Source organism: Macaca nemestrina, chromosome 5, assembly GCF_043159975.1.
Source record: "Macaca nemestrina isolate mMacNem1 chromosome 5, mMacNem.hap1, whole genome shotgun sequence".
Lineage (NCBI taxonomy): Eukaryota > Metazoa > Chordata > Mammalia > Primates > Cercopithecidae > Macaca > Macaca nemestrina.
In genome coordinates, this window is record NC_092129.1 from 101954586 (window position 1) to 101979190 (window position 24605).

Consider the following 24605-nt stretch of genomic DNA (forward strand, 5'->3'; position numbering starts at 1 on the left):
TAGTGCATATTAATATTAATATTTATGCATAGTACTTTGCAAATTTATTTGTTCAATTACTTAGAAAAGGTAAGCTATGCCTAAATGAACAACAGGTTCCTAATTGGGATTCATGCAGTTTCATAATGAACATTTTATGAAAATACACGGTTTTCTACAAATTATCACTATCATTAAACAAAACTTACCCAAAGATGCAATACACCTGTATTATAACATGGAAAAGTGAATACAGTTCTAACAGGCAGAAAGTACATTTAGATTCTAGCATCCTCTCCACTCTGTCTGACCTAGGTGGAATCAAAAAAACAAAATCACCTTATTTTTCTGAAATCTTATTGCCTTATCTATAAAACAGGAATGATCTTTTCAGCTACTTTCAATTTCATGAACTTATAACTGAATTATCTATGAATTTCGGAAGTCAAAAGGAACGTAATAGAAAGAACAATTAGTATGAGATGGTTGTTCTGAACAGATTTCTTTACTGCTTGATATAATTAACCTCTATCTATGAAGAAAACAGCCACAAGAGTTACTGGATAGATATTAGTCATCGAGACCGATTTTCTAAGAACTTAACTGAGAAGAACAGTAAAATTCCTGAACATGGTAAGGCTGTAGAGCCTCTATTTGAGCCAATTATTAACCTTTGAAATACATGGAAAGGAAACTGACCTTACCTTACCCTGAAGAATGCCTCATACTAAAAATAACATAGTAATATTAAAAGAACCACAGGTATGTAGTACATCAAGAGAATAAATCCTTTGAATCTTCATTGCTTTTACAATGAGCTGTAGTGACCTCAATCAGGTATGTGTTTTGCTGGTCCATGCTCTGAAAAAGCAAATTTTGACTGTAAAATGTATTAAGAATGTAATGTATTTTCCATATGTGCTATCTGAAAGAAAGAAAAAAAAACTGCTGTGGAAACATTTTTCTAAAAAAGTTTAACCACATTAAAAGAGTAAGGCACAAAAGGACAAAAGGATAATGATTTTTTTTTCCCTACACTCCTGGCCTGAACATAAGTACTCCAAAAGTCCCCCTTCCCAGATGGCTAACCCAGCTGAGGGAAAACAGCCAACTTGATTTCAAATGTGAGAGTGATTTTTTATTTAAATGAAAGATAGAAACTGTCTCAACTTCATTATATCTAAGAGGGGAGCTCAAGTGTTCAGCACGTGGGTCTGGTTTGAGTAAAAGTTTGTCTTTTTTGAATGGAAATCATATGTAATCCCAGGCAGTGGCCTGAACCATTTGCTAATACTAATTGTTGTTGGTTGAAAGTGGAGTAGGAGATTGTTAAAGTCTTCCCTGGCAGAAACCTGATCTGTGGAAATGTACTTCACAGGGACTGTGATGAGGTTTGCAGCTGGCAGGAGAGTATGAAAATGTGGCTGCGTGCATCTCCACCTTCCCTTTGGCAAGGAGATGGAGACTCACATGAAACTACTCTGGAAGTGAGTTGAAGGACTGAAATGCAGATTTGGCATTCTTTTCCTCCCCACCCCCACCATGTCCATGATTTGACAACAAAAACTGAAGCGGGTGTATGTACCATTTCTAAGAACGTATATTTTTCAAAAATGATTATTTAATGATGTGGCTATTTTGAACTATGATTAATATAAGTACATTTAAGTTGTAACATTGGCAAGTTAGAAAACCACCAAGTAAGGCCAGATGTATAAACGGACTTGATGTTTTAATTTAAAACACCAGCATCATGTTGAGAAGTGTGTTATAGTGTGAACTAAATCACAGAGAATTTACACACAAATTAAGTTTACCTGGTATCCCCAGTATCTAGAAATATTTGCCTTTTTCCATTATTTTGAACTAATCTATGCATGATCAAGATAAGTGGATTTTGTTGTTTAAAACATTAAATTATAAAAGTGAACTTTGGATCTTATGTTAGTCATGACAATATTTGAGAATCCTGTTATGTTCTATAAGTTTTAATATAAATTATTTTGTTTTAATTTGTTGTGAGACATGTAAAATTTTTGTTAAATTACTGTGAAATTCTTTCCTAATTTAGCTTTTGTTCATTTATACAAAGAAACCACTCCCCAGCCCCCATCAACACTGTAGAAACTATATATGAATCTGTCATTTCCATTTTATTGGGCATTACCATGGCTTCTTCCAGATCATGGGAAAAGTACATGAGAAAAGTTCATTTAGGAGAATCAACACAAAACATTAAGTAGATAATCTGTATGTAGTTTAGAGAATGAATAATGACACATGTCCCCACTACTCGTACACTTATTAAGCATTTATTTAATAAGTATAAAAGCCCACATATGGCTCTTTCTCATTTGTTAGAATTAACCCTCCCAGTACTCTAGCCTTTCAATCAAATATTTACTATCACCATTTCACAGACAAGGAAACTCATGTCAAGATACTGAGCAGAGCTGGGATTCAGCACTCATGCTCTTCTCAAGACATTTAACCATCGGATAAAGAAACATCATGTCTGGGTGCAGTGGCTCACACCTGTAATCCCAGAACTCTAGGAGGCTGAGATGGGTGGATCACCTAAGGTCAGGAGTTCGAGACCAGCCTGTCCAACATGGTGAAACCCTGTCTCTACTAAAAATACCATAAAAAATATTAGTTGGGCGTGGTGGTGCACGGCTGTGATCCCAACTACTCGGGAGGCTGAGGCAGGAGAATTGCTTAAACCCGGGAGGCAGAGATTACAGTGAGCCGAGATCACACCACTGCACTCCAGCCTGGGCAACAGAGCAAGACTCCGTCTCAACAACAACAAAAAAAAAGAAATGAGAGACACCACAATTACAGATCTTTATCTGGGAAAGGTCTAGAGTAGTCCAGTCCATGAAAGAAATGTAAAATAAAGAAATAATTAGTAATGGTTCATTGGTTATTTATCAGATATCAGTCAAAGTATCTTAATATCTTTGTAATATTACAGATTATAACACCATGGAAATGTCACCACTGGCTTATAAAACTTTGTCCTGCTGCCTGGCTAGAGCTCTTTAGCTCTAAACATTTCAAACTAAAGTATTCTGTTTTTTTCAAGTTGGTATTATTTTTTGTAACCACATATTTTAAACAAAATATATTGTATAAGTTATATCTAGAAGTACATGTTGTTTTTAAGAAATTTTATGAAAAAAGGCCTTGATTTACCTTGGAAAAAAAAAAAGTCCTTGGTAGAGGCTGGAGAAGACAGACAACATAATGGGCTACTATACATAAGCATGGAAACCAATTCTCCTGGCTTCTAATCCCGCCAAACATCAGATATTTCCTCCAGTGAATCCTTCTAGACTTACGGATCAATTTCTCTAACTACAGAACATGACTTTTACCAAATATTCCAAATATTTACCATGCTGTCCCTCCTCCTCCTTTAACTGACATACATTTGAACCAAGTTCCACACTCAGTCTATACTTCTTGTTGCAGGAAACTCGCCCAAACCATTGTTGCCCTCACTATCTCCCCTTTCTCAAACCCCACTAGGCTCAGCCCCTCTTTTAGAGTGATATACTTGAAGGCAGAACCTGTGTCTTAGCCCCAGGACCAAGCACAGTGTCTGGCATGTGATTTAAATGAATTGAGCTGATTAATCGGAACTTGCTGTTTCCATGCACCAGGTAATCCTACCTAATAGACTAGTACTTCTCAAACTGGGTTTTGAATTGGAATTGCTTGGGAAGCTTTAAAAAATGTTTATGCCTGGATCCCATCTGTGGAGATTTCTGATTTAATTGGTCTGGCATATGGCCTGGGCATCAGAACACTTTAAAGTTTTCCAGGCAATTCTAATAAGCAGCCATGGTTGAGAACCACTCTAATGGCCAGAGCTTCACAAATTGAGAAATGTTCCAAATAATCCCACATTTAAGGAGTAACTGAAATGTCTTGGGTTATATGGTACAGATAGTTATTTACCCTTCCTCTATAGTCTCATTCCCTGCTTTCTTGGAATAAGTAAAGTGACTGCTTTTTAAATGTTGTTCACTAAAAAAAATATTTAAATCACTACAACATGGAATACCCCCACACTTTCAATGATGCACTTAGATTTTACTTTAAGTTGATTTTGAGCAACTTTTTCTCTAGGAAAAAAATAAATAATTTTACAAGCCTAAAGGACACAGCAAACATAATTTGCAACTTTCTTTTATTGCCTCTGATATATAGAGGACTTCCATGATACTAATCTGAAAAATGTTTGTACTCCCTAGAAAACATCACACATGCACATATCAGAATTCTAAACAAATTGTGCTGAAATAATTCAATAGAGTAAGACCACACAGAGATGTTTTGGAAAGCCATTTATACAAATAAATTAGCATGATTCTTGAGTCAGTGGATAATATATCTCTGAGCTTCCAGGGCTTGTGCACCAGAATGAAATTAGCTCCTGTAGAAGTCATCTATATGATAACAGCCAAGCCCCTTAACATGGTTTAAAAGATCTGTTGTGTTGTGGCTCCTGCCTACCCTTGGTTCCTAACCAGCCTCCTCACTTGTCCCATCTACTCTCACCCTCCACTCTCAGTTCTCTCTAATCCAAGATGCCAATGCGGCCAATGCTGCCCTCATCCCACCATGCCATTACTTATTTATATTCCTGTCTCCATCACTAGACCGTAAGCTTCTTGGGGGATGATCCCATGTCTTATGTATTTTCTTATCTCTATCATCTGGAAAGTAGTAGAGCCTTAGAGGACCTTTGACATTTTCAAGTGATTAAACTCCAAAATCCATGCTACTTCTATAAAATAGGACCCTTTCTGAGGTCAATCAGGGAAGGTTGGAATGACGACAACTGTCTTAATCAACTTTAGCTAAGGGTATGACTCAAACATCCAGACCCTGAGTAAATTTGTTAAAGCAAAGAAAGAAAGGAACATCATAAAAAAGTGACAAGTTATGTCTTCAGACAGCACCAGTATGTTAAAGTAGCTGAAGGTAATTTATATCATTAAATTTGGCATTTTTAAAACATTTTCTTGGTGGAGGAACTTTAAAGAATCATTATGTTTCAATCTTCTTTGAAAACTGTTTAGTATTAGTCCATTTCATCTCTTTCATTTCTGCCAGAGAAGAACTGGGGTATATGTCAAGGTTTATCCCAAAACGCTCAGGCCCTATCTTATTTTGAATATTCTAATATTCATTTAGCTTGACTTGTTTATCTTAAATCATGGTCAGGATGGTTTTATAACTTATAATTACTCACTTGCAAACAACTTGTAACAACAAGCAACTTCTTAGCATCTCTACTCCCATCCATGGCAAAGACTGCTAGCTGACCACCAAAAAATTTCTTCTTCCTCCTAGGAAAGCAACAAGACTATACACTCTAATCCTTTGCAATTTGATATGGTTGCATGACACTAGCCAATAATCTATGAGTAGAAGCGATATGAGCCCCTTCTAGGTTTGACCCATTAAAATCTCCCACACACAATCCTATAATCATACTTTTTCTTTCCTCTTCCACCAGCTTGATGCCAAGTGGTGAAGCCAGTCAGAGCCACATGATGAAAAAAATCTTCATCACCCAAACACCTTTAAAAGAAAGCAAGAAAGCTCCTTGCTTCACATGAGTGTGAGCAAGCACTATACCTCTACAGTGCCAAGCAGCTGAGATTTGGGTACAATGCCAGTACACAATCCCATTCTGGTTCTCTTTCTGATTGAGCTCCCCACAATGTTGATGCATAAATGGATGCTGCAGCTGCTGCTGTTATCCAGGAGAATCAGCACTACTGAGCCCTCACTACTCCCACTCTGGGAACTGGTTTCTCACCATGGAAGCATCTTCCACCTAGGCTCTCCCTGATTCCCAAACTCTTGACCTGCCCATCAGCAAACTGATCACTGCAGGAACTCTGTCTACCCACTCCTCATTAGGGTTTGGTGGTGGGCAGGTGGAGAAGATAAAGAAAACATTTTTGAGCATCCATTATGAGTGTAGTATGCCATATGCTCCTTACACATCCTCTCATCTTGAACGTCACCAAACCCCATCAGGAAAATATCAGTATCCTCACTCTGAGTAAGTGGAAACTTAACACTCACATAGGTTACCAGCTGGTAAGTGGCAGAATCTAGATTCAAACTCACTCTACTGACTACAAACCCAGTGATGGTTCAACTCACCGCAAAGTCCTCCTGCACTGACACACACCCATCCTACCTCCCTGCTGTCATCTTAGGATCTCCCTTGGAGTGAGGCTTCTGGAGAGGACAGTGTGGGAGCCTCTCTTTGGAAGCCAAGTCTTTTCACTGAGACCACAGTGGGTGGAGGATGTGTAACTGGCCTCTGCTTTTAAAATTTAGAACACATTTTTTCCATGGGAAAAAATATTATGTAAAGATGTTCCATTTTTCAAAATGTATGCAAAACCACTTTGTAAACCATCAAGCAGTACATAATATGCCTATAAGGAATTACTATTCTGCAGTACATTAGCACTATAATTCCAACATGTCATGGATTAAATAACCTTTTGTGAAGTAGTTGGAGAATTTAACCACTGAGTGTTACATTGTCTCAAAGGAAAAATACATTCCAATAGCCAAACAACTGACTTACAACAGACTTTTGGAACCCAATCCATTCATAAACTGAGAACTGCCTGGATTAGCATGAAGAGGACACATCATCACTATCTTAATCAAGTATTATTTAGTAAGGGCAGAGCATGGGGTGACGGCTTCAGGGTAAAAGAAAAAAAATAAGGGAAGTATTAATCTAATTTTTTAAATGGCTACAATTCCACATCTCTGGTTGTGAATGAACTCAAGCTGTTCCAAAACAGCCCTCTCATCTTTCTCCTTACTTCCTTCCCCATTTCACTTACCTTTCTCTCTCTTTTCTTTTTTCCTCTTACCATTCTATATGTTTTTATACATATTCCACATTTATTCTTGCATTACATAAACTCGTTTCACCGCCATCCTTGCCAGCATTTGTTTTTGCCTGTTTAGTCAGTAATAACTGTACATTTTTAAATAACTTGAAGAGTATAATTGGATCATTTGCAACTCAATGGATAAATGATTGAGGGGGTGTATACCCCCATTCTTCTTGGTGTGTTTATTTCACATTGCATGCCTGTATCATAACACCTCATGTACCTACAAAAATTAAAAATTTTTTAAATTTTAAAATAAAATACATTTAAAAATAAAAAACAAACTCTTTTCAAGGACTATGTTCTCAGGCTCTGCTATAGAGTCTAGAAATACCAAGATGAACAAAATATAGTCCTCAGTGAATTCTTAGACCAGTAGAAGAGGTGATCCTGAAAACAAAGAAAATTTCCTCTAGTGTGATAAGAACAAGCATTCATGTAGGGAGTTAAGAGAGTGCAGTATGGGCAAATACCAAAGGAGAAATTCCAGTTTCCTTTTTGCTCATCTCACACCTTCATGTCCTCTTCCTCCCTTTCCTCCTGCCACACCAGTTTAAATCTTCAATACTTCTCAACCACTCTAAAAATCGTTCCCTAGCTTTTGTCGCTCCCCACTGTAATCCAGTGAATATACTGTCGCCAGATCAATGTTTCTTTGGGACAATGTATCGTGCCCACTACATATCCCACTGACACTTTTTGGTCACAGAATTTTATAATCCCTCACATTTTATTTGGAGGCCCTACAAGGCTTATATAGCCCATCCCTACACAAAACTCTCTTGCTTGTATCCTATTAGTTAGTCAAATTGAACTGCATGTTATTCCCCCAAGCAAGCTTCTTTCCTTAAGCCTTTGCTGTTCTGTCTTTCTCTACAGTGTCCTTCAAATCATTAGTGTGAAATTCTGTACATCCTTCAATACTCCACTCAAAGGCCGCTTACTTGCAGAACATTCCCTTATTCCCTCCGCTATGGGTCCTTTACTGCCTTTCTGGGGGAAGGAACCAACGTTTGCTGAACACTTTTTATATATTAGGCACAGCGCTTGGCATTTTTTATGTGGTATCCTATTTAGTCTTCAAAACATCCCTGTGAAATGACTACAAATTTTCCCACTTCTCAGATAATGAAATAAAAAGGTAAAGAATGTGTCTAAGTAAAGAAGTAGCAGAGTCAGAATTTGAGTCCATGTCTACCTGGACTGCAGAGCTCATGTTTGTTTCTGTCCACTGAGCCTATTTATTATCTCCTTCACTTTTCCCCTAGAGCATCAAATTTGAAATGTGGTATATGTATTCATCAGTATCTCTATAATGTTATGGATACTTTAGGGTCAGAAACTTGGTCTTCAATATCTTTGCATCCCAGAGTAACTGCTGCCATATCTTGAACAGTAGAAACATGCATAATGTGACATTAATTTGAAAGTGTTCCATCAGGCATGACTCACAAGCTTCTATCTTGTTGCCAGATGCAACTTAACTCATCAGTAAACAGCCATGGAATCATGTATCCACACACATTAATGTAAAGACCCAGATATAAGATTCTCACCAGTGTAATTCTCTAAAGAAATTCTGAGCACAGCAGAAACTAAAGAAATTGGCCTTTGGTGTTTGCATCTGGCAACATTTGAGAAGGATAGGATACTGGGTGTCAGCAAATTCTGAAAATGCTTTGTTTATTTGTTTAGATATTCAAAGTGAGCCATTTGCCAAGTTTGCAGACCCAAGTACAAGACTAAGACACAAACAAGTGTTTCTTCTCAGCCAATAATAGCATCTAATACCATCTGGAAACCTACACCAGTTAAGAAAGAAACAAATATGCCTTTTTTCTTTCCTTCTAAGTCCTCAAAGCTTGTAAATCTGGGATCTGTTGGGTAGAGAAAAGGGAGTTCCAAAAATGGGGACCCTCCATAAAACTCAAGCCCCCTGGCAAACAAGATTTCAGATCATGGAGACAAACAGAAAGTAAGTTTATTCTCATCTCAATGGCTCAGGAACAAAATAAAGGTTGCTGCTATCTCTGTTTACATTGAAAGAACTTCGTTGTGAGCCAATTTAGTGTTCAGTTCAACCCTGTAAATTACCGTGATATTTTTATTGATACCATGAAAAAATACCCTTGCTCCTCTATTGTCACAAAAGCATGTTGTTAAAACACTTAAAATGCCTTGGCACACTTTAAAAGTGCTTTCTACAAAAGAGACATGAAATTAATGGCCCATTTCAGTCAACACGTCCCTCACAATGCTTTCTTTCCCCTTCCTCAAAGCCACAGAATAAACCAAAGTGGATCTAAATAAGACCTCTGAACATTTCTCTGATGGTAATAACATCTGGGTAGTAAAGAATGGGAATCAGTGTTACAATCTCCCCTCATACCCTAATGTACACATGAACAGCATTAAGCTAGGTTTATCATCAGATTTCACTTTTCACTGAAGTTTTAATTGCCAACCCTTACTGTGTCATTTCTGTAAGGGAGTTTGGTAGTTTACTCCGCATTTTCTTGCTTCCCATGTATTTCTCTTGGTGTGTTCCCACCTACTTCTTTCCCTGCCTCCTCTTTTCATGCCTCCATTCAGAAAGCTTCAGATCCAGGGTAACTGCTCACCATTCCATCAGCATCTTTTTTTAACCTATATTATCCTAACCACACAGCAGTTTCCAGCCATCAAGTGTATTATCTTAGTTGTACATTAGCCTGGAAATGGACTTTCCCCCACTCTAGTTATCTTATCCACAGCATGTGCAAATATTACCTCATTCATCCTTGTGCTGGTTCCAGAGATTAGCCCCAAAACTGTCATGATATATGTACAATTTTAAAAATAGTAAGTTTCCTCAAACTTTATTTTGTCAGTCATTTTAAATTTTATTCCCTATTATAACGTGGCTACTAGAACTTGTCATCTTTTCTACCATTTCATTTCCAAACATCTAAGCCAAATATGATGTCATATGTTCTAGTAGCATAGCACTTATCTAAAGGAAAAAGCTTACCCAGGGCTTTTAAGAATGTTTTTATTTGTTATAATAACACACAGAGTGCAAGTTGAAAAACATATTTTTAAGGAAACCAATGAGACAGCCTTTAACCTTTAACCATGAAAAAGACTCCTTAAATATTTCGAAAGAAAGATAAACTCTATGCATCAGACAGATTAAGCATCGATTGGCAGAGGTTTTTTCATCAGTATTCAATACTAACAAAATCATTTCATCTATTAGTCAAGCAGAAATTTTGTCACTTTATTATAAGCATCATGCTGGTATTATGAAAAGTGTTAAAAAGTAAAAGATTTTGTTCCTATCCAAATAAATTTAACATTTGTTCTTTTTTAAAAAGGAAGATAAACAACATTAAGTGCCTCCTATTTTCTAACACCAGTGATGTCATATTTAAATAGCATAAATGGAAGATGATATAATGGATTTGAAAATAGAAGACCAGAGCATGGACTTAGTGAAGTGACACAGGGCAAATCTCTAACTTTTCCTAATTTGTTAGAAGTAATCTGCTCTCCCTCAAAGTGCCTGGGGACCATCAAGCAAAAAATTCATGTGAAAATGCATTGAAACCATAAAGTACTATACAAACATATATTATCATCTCTGCCAGATTTTAGTCCCCACTCTTAATTTTCAAAATTATCAAGGTTAGTGCTCTGTACTCCACTTGCACACTTTACATCCTTGTTTTCCAGCATTGACAAGATTGCATTATAATTACATTTATATGACTGTTCCTTCTATAATATACTTTGGATGTATGTTCCCACCCAAAACTCATGTTGAAATGTAATCCCCATTGTTGGAAGTGGGGCTTGGTGGGAGTTAATTGGATCATGGGAGCAGAGTTCTCGTGAATAAGTTAGCAATATCCACATGGTACTGTTCTCACCATAGTGAGCTCTTTCAAGATCTGGTTGTTTTAAAGTGTATGGCATCTTCCCCTTGGCTCTCTTGCTCCTGCTCTATGTGATATGCCTGTTGCCCCTTTACCCTTCACCATGATTGTAAGTTTCCTGAGGCCTCCCCAGAAGCTGAGCAGATGCCAACATCCTGCTTTCTGTACAGCCTGCAGAACTGTGAGCTAACTAAACCTATTTTCTTTATAGATTACCCGGTCTCATGTATTTTTTTATAGTAATGCAAGAATGGCCTAATACATATTACTACCCTGCAAGCTTCTGCAATTCAATTGATCTGTATATCACCAGAGGCTAAGATGTCCTGGTATATATGTTTCTTGAGTGATTTACTTGCTAAGTGAATATTGATATAAGGTCCCTATTTTTCATTAAATCATTTTCCATTTTTGTTTTTCCCATTAAATATGAAACCTTGTCTTTGTTTCATGACTATGCTGTCTACAATGAATGATGTTAATTTTGGTACTGCTCCCCAAACCTTCCACTACTGTTACTTTACTGTGGAATTTCCAAAGAGAGAATAGGTATGGTCAGTTAAAAAGCCAACACAAGCAAGGAATTTATTTAAAGTCTTAGGAATTAATCTTTAAAATTTATGCCCATTTTGAGTGAAAAATCTATAACATAGATTTTTGAATTTGTCCTAATAAAAATAGTATTTTCTTCTACATATTTGAGCAGAATTCATGCCCCAGAAAAATGGACCTCATTTGTCCATACAAAGACCCAATAGTTCTCTATATTGGTTGCAAAAAGTCACATTTAAAAATCTAGATTAAGAGTTTTAGTTCAAGACTAGCCTAGGCAACATAGTGAGACCCCATTGTCTAGCAAAAAAAAAAAATATAGCCAGACATGGTGGCACATGCTGGTAGTTCTAGTTATTCAGAAGGCTGAGACAAGGGGATTAGATTGCTTGAGCCCAGGAGTTCAAGGTAGCAGCGAGCTATGATTGTGCCATTGCATTCCATCCTGGGTGACAGAGCAATATCCCATCTCTAAAAATATTAATAGTAAAGAGTTTTATTAAAATTAAGAAGGAAATTAAGGAAATTTAACTTCACAAGTATAGGTAACTTAACTGTATATTGTGAGCACACTATTACCACCAACTAAATTAATTAATAAGTTTAGAGAATGTCCTAATTATGTATCGATATTAAGATAATATATAGTAGAGTAAGCTTGTTCTAATTTTTAAACCACTTAAAGAGATTTTTTTTAGTATAGAGTCCATTCCTACTCTCGCATTCTCACTTAATTGGTCTGTTGTTAGGCCTCATAACAATATTTTTTAGTATAGAGTCCATTCCCACTCTAGCATTCTCGCTTAATTGGCTATTGTTAGGCCTCATAACAATATTTTTTAACCTCCCAAGATGCTTCTACTGTGCAGCCAGGGTTGAGAATTTCTGAAGTACATTCACGATTAAGCAGCACAGGAGGTAGTATAACTGAAGAACTTGAGAATGAGGAACAAATACTATGCTCTAGAAATTAAACTACAAAAGAGGAATTCAAAGATGCACCTAAGTTTGGTATCAGAATGCAGATACCTGACTTAGAGAGATAGAATGACTCTCAGACGTTACTGTAACCCAATTATGGATATTTAATATTGTCAAATAAAGGGTATTTCTGTCAGAAGGAGAGTGCACATCACCAGTGGAAGCATGGGAAAGAGAATCAGACAGAAAGATCTGTACCTTTACACACTTTACACAGAAAGCGTAAAGATATTTTGACAGGATAATTATATCACTGTTCAAGAGAGAGATACTCTGTCCTCCAATTACACCCTCTAGAGGAGGAGGCATCACCCTTGGGTAAGAGAGTGTAAAGCACATGAGTCTTAGATTCAAAATGACCTCTGGCTGAATCCTGGCTGTATCACCTATCAGCTGTGTGATTTATACAGTCACTTAAACTCCTTGATCTTTACATCATCATCCTCAAATATTTTTATCATATATAAATGTAAATCATGTAATTTGTGAAATGGCTGCATGTAGTAAGAGCTCAATACAGTTGGCTATTATTATTAACTATTATAGGTTTATGACACAGTTATTGAAATCATTTAGCCCTCCTTCCTTTGTTTTCATGCTTACCAAGCAACTTTCTAATTATAATTTTGCTTCTATAAAGTCTTGTCTGCAGGGAAAGAATATAATGATCAGTGACCAGAAGTAGTTGGTCTACTAAATAGCATTGTTTCTCATCATCGATTAATTCATTGGAATTATTGTTCTTATACATCCGACTTTTATGAATCTGATTAGTTATTTCCCCAGAATAACATTACCTATACTTATTTTAACATAAAATGTTTGATCCTAATGTTGAAAACAAATCCCTGGGATATAGAAACCCTACCAAGGTCAATACCATTTTGGCCTGTCCCAGGCAGTGACCCTTCTCTTTCTATTGCCTAATTCTCCAAATAGCAACACAAGGGCTTAAAGAAAAAAAAAAGGTGATTGTTCTTTCCTTTGTTTAAAAACAAACAAACAAAAAAAAAAAACCTTGGATTTCTCATTGAGAAGATGAGAATAACAAATAAGCGTTGGCAGAAAGTGAAATATCTCATGTCCTCACTTACAAGCGGGAGCTAAATAATGCGTACAAATGGACAAAGAGAGTGGAATAATAACACCAAAGATTTGGAAGGGTAAGAGCTTGGAAGCAGGGTGATGGATGAGAAATTACCTAATGGGTACAATGTACACTATTCCAGTGATGGTTACACTAAAAGTCCACATTTTACCACTACACAGTATGTCCATACAACAAAGATGCACTCATACCCCCTAAATTTATTTTCAAAAATTTAAAATAAATTAAAAAAATAAATAAGGGTTTGGGATGGATTAATTAAAGCAGCAAATATGAAAATATAAACTACAAAGCATTGTTATGTGTTGTTTATTTATTCAATATGTTTAGCAAATATTTTAGGTGTCTACTCCATGCTCTGCATTGAGCAGTAAAGAAAACCAGAATCCTTGCTCTCATCCTGATAGGAAGAGACAAATAGTAAACAAATACATAGATTATTGTAATGTGATGATAAAAGTACTGTGAATAAATAGGAAGCAAGTTGAGGGAGATATAGAGTGATAATGTGGGAAGGCCAACTGATGAGATAATTTGATCAGAGGCCCAAAAATGTGAGGCAGCCAAGCAGATAGACATAGAGACTAAGAAAACAACACAAGCCATGTCACTGGGAGGGAGGATTCAGCATGCTTGTTAACTAAGGATCTTTTGTGCACATGTATCCTAGAACTTAAAGTATAATAAAAAATAATAATAACAAATAAATATAAAAAAATAAAAGACTGAAACAAGATTTACCTATATTTCAGAGAAAAATCATCTCATGCTGAGCATGTTATGACAGTGGGACCCTTAAGAGGAAAGCAAGTAAAAGACTGAGATGGTGCCAGGGGACTCAGGAGCTGGAATGTAACTGATGACACTTGGGAAGTAGCCGCGGTTGGAGAAGCAATGGCACACATGGCAAGACAACAAGGTTTTACTTTCATCATTTTTTCCCCTTCCTCATGTAAACGCCACCTCTGTACCAGGGAACCACTGGACACTCATCCTGGGGAGGAAAAATTATGAAATGTCAAGAGAGTGGTGGTGCAAATGGTGCCAAGCAGCAGGGAAGGAAGACAGGAAGGGCACAAGAGGAAGAAAATGCCAACAGTCACAAGGAGAAAAGAGAATTCTTGGCTCATGGCTGCAGGGAACGCCTCCTGAAAGGATGCTCATTTATAAAACTTTGCATGGCAGTTGCAGCCTGTCTGAATTATTATTTTTGAGAGTTTTTTGAAGATTTTGGTATGGGAATGGTTCTTACAAATTAATCTTTAACTCTATATTGTATTTTTATGTCCATTCTAAAGAGCACAAACAGTATTTATTCTTCCAATGTGAGGAATCACTTAGAATGTGATTGAATTTTGCAAACTGCAGTAGCTATTTATGAATGATATGTGAATCATTTGTTTTTTTCTAGAAATATTACTGAACTTACTTATTTCCAGTTAAGAAACAGCTGGAGAATTCTATGCATCCTACACACTTATTTTGTGTATTATTCTCATAATTTTATGTTAACCTTTGCACAACAATAGGAAGTGGACATCTCCATTTTAATACACAACACCCTCTGCATGCAAAAAGAATAACATACTCTATGAGGAAAATATTCTTTTTAAAAAGGGAGCTTTCCTTTTTTGTAATTGTTGTGTTGCTGTTTTCATCATCTTTAATTCTGTCTGAGAGAAAGAAGGTAATGCTAAAAGAACTATGCATCTCTCAGTCATCTTTTTTGGGGAGTCATAGGTCCTTCACAGACTCTGTTAAATGCTGTGGTCACTGCTACAGTTAACAGACACAAAATTTTGCATTCAGTTTCAAGGGTTTATGGATCCAACAAAGTCTATCTTTTTGCTACAGACTCAAAGTTAAAACTTCTGCTCCAAAAGAATTCAGAATTTGGCCATGGTGGGCTGACGACCCTCTATCACAATGGAGCCAGATTCACATGACTTATTTGTGTTTGCTGGATTCAATTTGTAAATGAAGCTACATTAATCTCTACTTTGTAAATCAAAGAAGGTTAGTCACTCAATAAATAAGATGATTTCTTCTAAGAAGGACAGCAGGGGCACAAATCTTATGGTGCCCATAAACTTGGAAAACAATGCAAACTAGAAGGGGCCATATTGGTAATGTGTACATTTGTATTCACAAATCAATAAGACTAGTGGCTCTAAATGTGTATTTTATTGTGTTTGATTATTATAAACCCCCCAAAGTGGTAGGAAGCCCCATAATACAAAAATATTATGGCTACATAAGTGATTGGTGGAATTTTATTTCTGTAAGACTAGAACATTAAGAGGATGGAATATGTTGTCTTTTCTCTTTAACCTACTGCTACAGAAACAGTGGGATGTTTTCTGCACTGGTCTCTACTTTGTTGCCTCTTACAAGTAGTTAGGTCCAAAGTGATATAGTTAGAACTAAAGAAAAGAATATTTCTGAGAGTATGGATTTTTACTTCCTGCCAAAAATTCTATTCTCATACACTCTTGTGACCTTATGGAAATGGGAATCATGAAAATATTTTCTGGGTTGGGGGTCAATCTGTAGTTCACTTTCTCCAATGTGCTCCACCAAAGACCAGATGGGATTCTAAAATGAACTAGGTTCTAACTACAAAGCACCCTTGTAGCCTGAGGCAGGAGAAGGCATTACAAATATGTGTGCTATGTGGAAGTCCCAGCGGGATTTCCATAAAGAGCCTGTCTAAAGGCGCATGTCCACTCTGGGAAGCAAACTACTCTGAAATTCTCAATCCTCTCTGAGCACTGACCTTGCAGCATGGGTAAGAAGGCCAATTTGAACCATGTGTACAGGCTACAGTTCAGGGCAGACTGCACCACCCTTGCCACACTGCCTTATGCTTCTTGTCCCAGAGTCTTCCCAGTGCCATGCTTATAGGACATGTTCTCCAAAGTCATTGACTTGACCGTTAGCAAAAACATACCTATTGTGATAGGGAAAACATGAGCTTTAGCATCACTCAGTCCTGAATTAAATTCTGACTCTACCCAGCTGTATGACTTTGGGGAAATTACTGAATTTCTGAGCTTCCAGTATTCTCATATATAAAAGGGAATAGTTATGCCTATCTTGCAGGGTATTACAGATATTCAGTAAGATAATAGAATAGTATAGAGAAGCAATCTAGTCCAATGGTTAGGAGTTCTACATCCTGTCAGCTCCAGTTTCCTCATCTATAACATGAAAATAGCAAAATACCTAATAAGGTCCTGTGAGAATTCAGTGAGATAACACATATAAAGGGCTTCAGCCAGAGTTTGACACATAGCAAATGTTCAGTAAATGTTCATATTATGGGAGAGTGCATAAAAATTATTCAGCAGAGTGCTATGATAATGTAGGAGTTCCAAATAGCAATATTATCCTCTTATTTTCTCCCTAAACATAGTATGAACAGAACAGAAAATTGTAATGTTTATTTCTATTGTCCTATAGACAAATTAAGACTATGTAGTGCCCTCAAAACCATCTCTTCTTAAATGCCTTAAAACTTCTTACACCATGTCTGGATTATCTCTACCAAACTCAGTCTGTGTCAATTCTCCAAATTTTCTGAGAATATGAAACACGGGCTAAGTTAAACTGATTCAGCAAAAGCTAAAGAAAACACACAAGGAGAGAATATCAGTCTGGGATCAATGATTTGCAGCAGAAAAATTTGGCCGTCTCTGGCAAAAATACCCTGGTACTTCTTGAAAATCTCAACAAGAAAAAAGTGTTTTTCTAGTCACCACACCAAATGAAAGATTTGTGTAGTGTTTTACTCAAAAATACCAATTTTCATCCTGCAGCCAGGATACTTTAATAAGGAGAAAGCCCAATTGTATATACTACCATGAAAATGATTCCAGGTGCAAGGAGCCCTCAAGATTTATATAAATCAGCTCTTAATTTATTTCCTTTAATCCATACGACTTTTCCTAGCTTCTCAGTTGCCAGCCACATGTTTCTCGATAAAGACTGTGGTGGCACCAAACTTCCAAATTAGAGGCTGTGAGTGTGTTTCCTGAGTACCCAACATAAAAAGTAGTTGGTATTTTTAATAATCATTTTTCTGATGATATTTCTATAGAGAAAAAAGTAAGTGTTTGATGCCAACCCTTGGGGTTCTGCATGAAAACTGCTCAATGTGCACATTGTTATTAGAAAGCTGGATTTTCAAACTCTGTTGTTAATTTTCCTCACCAGTGTTTCAGACCTCGGCAAAGAGCAGACCTGGATTGATAGGCAGCTATCTCATAATTGTAATGCATGGAGCACAGTGAGAAGGCAGCCAATTAAAATAAAAATCTAGTGCAATCTCAATATAAAAGCATTATTTGAAAAAAAAAATAAGAATATTACCCAATGGGCAATATGCTTTTATTATCTATGTAATAAAAACAATATGACTCCATATAGATAACCACAAAGAAAAGGTCTATAATTAAACAAGTTTTAGTGAGCAAACCCAAACTCAGTTGTTAACAGTCAATCTTTTGATAGATAGAAATAAGCTTTTTATCTATCAGAAGTTCTATTTTTACATGCAAAAATGATTTCACGCAATCAATGAAGCAAAAAGGATGGCTATACCAACACATAGGAAAATCTCTATTACAATTGTTTTAAGTGATATCCACAAAAAAATTAACTATGTAAAAGTTCAAGCAAATGAACACTATTAGCTCTTCTCTCCAGGAGGTATGAATAAACATTCATTAGACTGGAAAGGTAATTTGTGAGTTTTCTTTTTGTTGTAAAAAAACAATGACAAAATATTCCCTTTTAATATTAAGCATTAATTTAAAACAACCCCCCTTAAAAATAGCCAATATATTATACACCATTAGTTAACACTGAAAATTCCAGAAAAAAAAACCACTTTTTGCCTTTTTCTTGATGTTTTATAGCCTTTGTAAAATAAGCAGCAGTCATTTCTCATTGTGCAATCTGTGATGATAATTTACTTTTTAGGATAGAACACCCATCTGAGCAACGTTTCACATACTATGTATGTGGTGCTCATGTCAACATCACACAGAACAAACATGGCTTATGGGCAGAGGTTAAATGGCAGATAAATCATTTCATGAGCAACATACGTAAAATGCTCTATTCTTCATGTGTATTAGTGCCTTAGTATTATTTTTATCTTTGCTATAGCTTAGAGAATTTTTTTTCTTTCTTTTTAATATGATTCCCAGCATTTTGATGTCATATGTTTTGCCTTATTCAGCCATTTGGAGTACAGGTGTGCTATTGTGTTTTTGATGGAGTGTTGCTATTCCAGAAAGCTCCATTCAAAAACACAATGCCACACATGTAACCCAAACTCGAAGATGAGTCAACCATTGAGTCTTTGCTCTGGTACTTAAGAGTACTGCTTACATAACTCTATAGAATATAGAATTAGCAATGTACACAATAGTTAAAGAATAGTCTTGAACTTTGAAAGACCTCAAACTTACCCTAGGAATTTTCAAGGAAGAATTTTTTTAATTCTCTGTGCATCCTACTAGAGTTACAACTAATGTTGTCATATTGCAAAAGTCTTTCCTTAGTAAATAAACCACCTTACTCGTGCCTTACTTTTATCACCTCTAAAGTGGAACCATTTCACAATACTGGTTAAATAATTTTTCAGGTCAGAACAAGAAGCTTGAGAGAATTTCTTGCCATGGAAGTATTTCCTAAGTACTGGTCAAGGTTCCATTGATCCTGACAAATACGATGAAATTCTTATTTCTCTGAACATGATTCAGGTTTTTATCACATGAGGGAAACGACCACTTTCAAAAAGCCTGCAACTACAAAGGGAATAGCCTGGTTTGTAAGCTTAATCTGGGTATTACTTTCAAGACACATTTTAGAGAGTCTTTGAGGGCGCAGTCAGAGACATGTTTATTTCTTAAATTGATACAGTTAAGAAATGATTAGCAAAAAGGATGCTGAAAGAAAGGGAATAAATGGAAGGACAGGTGTCATATCCTTTGCGCTCTCATTTAGAGCTTGCACAGCCAATTCCGTGGTGGCAAATTTGGCACCACGTGGGTGGCTGCCTGACTTCAAATGCTCAGCTGCTCTGGCTCCCAGGGCACTGACAGACTGTCTCCTCCACTTCGGAATCCTCAGATGATGAGTCTCTGACCCTTTAAACAAAAAGCCTGAGCACCAGATGGCAATTTAAAAAGTGCTATCTAAAGGCTATGAAGACTTTATGAAGAGCATTTGTACTTCACTCTGTTGCATGGGGTCAGTTTCTTTTATTGTTCATGTTGTTAGAAACCACCTTCTAGTCTGTATTCTTTAGCAGAAAAATAGCCACAGAGTAATCAAAATTTAAAGCTAGGAGGAGCTTATAAACCATCTAGCCCAAACTCTTCGGAGGATCAAAATGATAACATGTGTGAAAACACTTTGTACACTCAAAATCTCCCCTAAAAGTAGTGTGTTTTATTTTGAAGATGGGGAAACCAATGACTAAAAAGTTATGATTTTTCTTTTTTTTCTTTTCCTTGAAAGTTATCGTTTTTCTAATGTGCTTTGGGTTCATAGATAACTGCATAATCAATTTTAACACTCTCACGCAAAATTTTAACTACAATGTTCATGTAATCTTTAGAATTAGCTCATGCCCTCCATGATTTCTACTTTGAATGTATATTTTGAATTAGGCACTCAAGACTTCTCAGTGAAAATAGTCCACCTTACAAGTAATACATGATGATACTTTAGACAAAGAGTTGCCAGCCACAGCCAGAACATTTCTGTGTAGAAGATCACAGAATCTGACCTGATAGAAGCAGAAGTTAGCAGTGAATATTATATGTTTCACAAGACAGACACATTTTGTCAATGTATTTTCTTTGGGTAACAGTGAGAGCATGATGTTAAACATCGTGGATCACGAGGTCAGGAGATGGAGACCATCCTGGCTAACACGGTGAAACCCCGTCTCTACTAAAAAAAATACAAAAAACTAGCCGGGCGAGGTGGCGGGTGCCTGTAGTCCCACCTACTCTGGAGGCTGAGGCAGGAGAATGGTGTAAACCCGGTAGGCGGAGGTTGCAGTGAGCTGAGATCCAGCCACTGCACACCAGCCTGGGCAACACAGCGAGACTCTGTCTCAAAAAATATATATATATATATTTTAATACTGGAACTCTCCCAATGCCTTTATCTAAGAGTATCTGTGATCCAAAATTCAGAAAGGTATAGATGCCTAGAGAAGAGCTATCAGATTTCTGTGTCTGACTCCAGGGATCTCTAAACTGACAGATCCACAGTGGCACTGAAAAGCAAATATTGGGTCCCCTTCTCACATGCATCACATAGGGAGGCACAGGAAAGAGACAAAATCCCCAAACCCAAGTTGGTTTAGACTAGTTGCTCAATGCCATCATGTCAGGGATGCCAGGAAGCATCTCTACCTTTACACCTTGGGCCTATCATCGGCTCTCTCTTTGGTTTGAAGGAGTGCACATGAAACAATTGTTCATTTACTGCTGGATGTCTCACAGCATCCACAACTGTCACAGAACCTGGAACTGCACATAAAAAAACCCACTTACGCCACAGGGAACAGCTCAAAGAGGGCTGGCTGACAAGTGGGATCTGGGAGAGTCACAGGACCTGCTGGGGTGTTGGGTGAGCCCACCACACTGTCTCACTCCTCTTCTTTGCCTGGAATGTCTCCTAGCCCTCTGAACAATCTATAGGATTCCCTGGCCTAAGCCCATTCCAGTTCCTCCACTAAAACCCTCTCCAGCATCTGATACAGCACCTCTCAGCTGTTCGTGACATGTTAAAGAAGAATCACGGTGTTGATAAGTGAAGAGAGAAGTTGAGGAACAGAGAAAAGAGGAAATTTAGCTTGGCTGACTTTACTTGTATCTAAAAAATATATTAAATGCCTTATGATAATTTGACTCTTTGTAGCTCTTCTGCAGTTTTAACCATGGACATTGGCACTATTAGGAGGAAATGGATAAGAGTTTGGAGTGATTTTTCAAGTTACCAAATGAATGTGAAATGTAAGGCAATTATTCCATTTTTAAAAGTGAAACTAAACTGCAGGGTATTTCAGTGACTTCTAATGCACAGGAGATGCCAGATGTCCACTATCTTGTATTTCAGTGCCCAGCCCCCTGTTATTTGTTTTCTTTTGCAGCGTGGTGATGCTGGGGATGCATAACGTCACTTATTCAAGCTCTGTGGAAAGCTATTGATGACAACTGTCAGCACATCAGCCATCCCCACTTTTCTGGTTAGACTCTGCCTGGCATTCACCAAGCTAAAATCTGGCCAACTGATTCCAGGAAACCAAGTGGCAGAAGTGGAACAGACTTTATTTCTTAACTCTACTTGGAGGCAGAACTTCTACCCACCCTCTTACTCCCATGATACACTTCCACTTTAACAACTGAAGAAAAAGGCTGCATTAAATTATTTTGTTACCCTATTTTGAAGTTTAAAACAAATGTCCATTTTTATAAGTTAAACGTTGTTCTCATTTACCTTCTAAGCTCATAAGAGGGATGAGAACTGGTTAATATTGAGCACAAACGTTACTAGAGAGCGAATATCTCTCTCAGTGTGGTGCTTAGGATAAACATACATTCACATACTGTTTATTATACTTCAAAAAATTTTTTAAAAGTTTAGTGTGGGGAAAATTTTTTTAGCTGTATTTAGAGAGTGACCTGAGATGTGGGAAAGTTGTCTATTGCTTATGTTATTTTTTTCACCCACTTTTGAATTCTTTGAGGCTCCATTTCCCCTGAGTTAAGCAGAGATTGCCACCCACCTTGGCTCTTCCTGCCTCTGCTCCAACAGAACCTCTTTGTTGTTTTATCTAATCAGATTCAGAGGCCCTGCTATGGTTGGCCCACTTGGATTTTTCAAGGAGGTTATATTTCTTATTTCCCAGGCTTCAGAAGAACTAAAAATAACTGGGTGAAAATCTGAAAGGCAAAACTGCTCTATCTGCCAGCATTATAAGGAGATAGGATCAGTTTTAACCAAAAGACAGTCTATTTCTGTTCTTCCATGACAATTAAAGCAAATCGTAATGACACCAGTTTAGAGCCTCTGGTTTGTTTCATGTCCACATTTAACACATTTATTTTTTTCTTATTTTTTTCATTAAAAATATCCATATTAACACCTACACTTCCAGGACTATCCTAAAAATAAAACTGCTCTTGAGTCATGGTGGCTTTCACCTTTGTGTGTCTGATAATTTTTTTAATAGTAAATGTTTAATGGCACCAATAGAACATGGTCTATCTGAATGGCCACTATCACCATTTGTCTACTTATAGCCACTTTCTATATTTTAGTCCTATGCTAATTGTTTTACCACTCAATGTAGAATCTCATCCAGAAACTTGAATAATATGTGACCCTAAAACTCATTATGAAGGATTTGCTAATCAAGACAAACAGCCTTCTTTTCATGAAGTTTTGCTGGCGGAAACATCCACCTCCATGTTTCCTAAAGACAGATTATGCCCATGAAACATGGGTGAGGGAACATCTGTCAGACATGAAAGATAAAATGTATCTGGCTTTGCTTTTTCATGTTTTATTTTTTAGAGCCATAAAAAATTAAGAGACTAAGTCAAGAGAAAAAGTTCATAAAAGGAGTTTGTACATTAACTCTGCTGCTAGGGCATCAGAGGAGATATAGGATTTCAGCTCTGGACTTACAAATATGTGAAACTAGAGATTATGAAAATAAATATTTAGCCATATTCTTTAGTTGTCTTTTTGTAAAGGTTAACAGTTTCGTACTGAATTAAAAGCAAACAAACAGTGGTGAATTAAGAACTTTGTTCAAACTGCTTTCTTTGTCGTGTCACAGTGATAATCCCATTTTATAAAACTAAGCAATTGAAAAACAGGCAACTCTCCAGGATAATACTAAAAACTCCACTGTTATTGGAAAGCATTTACACACAACACGGAAATTGTAATGATAAGTAAGTCAACTTAAGTATAAAATATAAATATAGCTACCTGAATTCAATCATCAGGTTCACCAAACTGCTTCATATACAGTATCTAAGCTAAGTTGCAATCAATAAATCATAATAATAAAATTGACTTCTTATGTGGAAGGTGGGAGAGCAATGAGTAAGACTGTCAGCACACAGGAACAGGAAGAGTATTGTTTCCACTGTATTTTGAGCTTCCCACACTGGACCACAAACTCACTGGAATAGATTTTGTGTTCTCTATGAGGAAAAATTTTTCCAATTCTGACCATGTTTAACCTCCACCATGGGAAGGATGATCTGTATCCATAGTTCTCCTCCAGGACCTGTGAGTTGCTGGCACATAATAGGTGCTCATGAAATATTTACTGAATAAATGAATGAAGGAATGAATGTACAAACAGCCTGAGTAGAGATGGTCTCATTTCCAGTGATATTTTAAGTGAGAAATAGCAGAAACATGCAAAACTTTTGTGAGCATTGATAACATTTTACTTTCCCTCTCACTCTAAAATACTTTTCCAATCTAAAACTTTGCAAACAATGAAATAGAAAATTTTAAGCCATTATCTGCAAAACTGAAACCTTCTGTCACTAAATAGTTATTCCAGGCAAGGTTTGTTTAAGAGAAAGAAAGGATGAATGGATTAGCAAGGAGCAGGAAATCTCTTTGAGGAACATTCTGTGTCTGATATAAAGTGGGATAAAAAGAAGAGCATATGGTACAAATAGGCCACAAGCAACTGACAACATTTTTAAAAATGAAAATGATAAACATCGCCATTATTTTTGCCTTGTCCAATAGCTCTAGTGCTTATTTTCGTTCCAATAGCTTGTTTTGCTGAAAAATGCTTATAAAGCATAAAAGTTGGTTGCAACCATGCTAGGTGTTTGGGAACAAAAGGCACAAATGCTTTTGCAAATATTACCCTAGGTCTGCTCTTGCTGACAGATTGATAGTTGGGAATATTTTGAAAATATTTTATTCAGTTTAAGTCATTTTGAAGTGGGATCTTGCACACACACAAAAAATTGTTAATGTTTTTTCTCCATAATAAACAGAAGAAAGAGTTGCTCGAACATATTAAATGATTTCACATATTCAAAATCT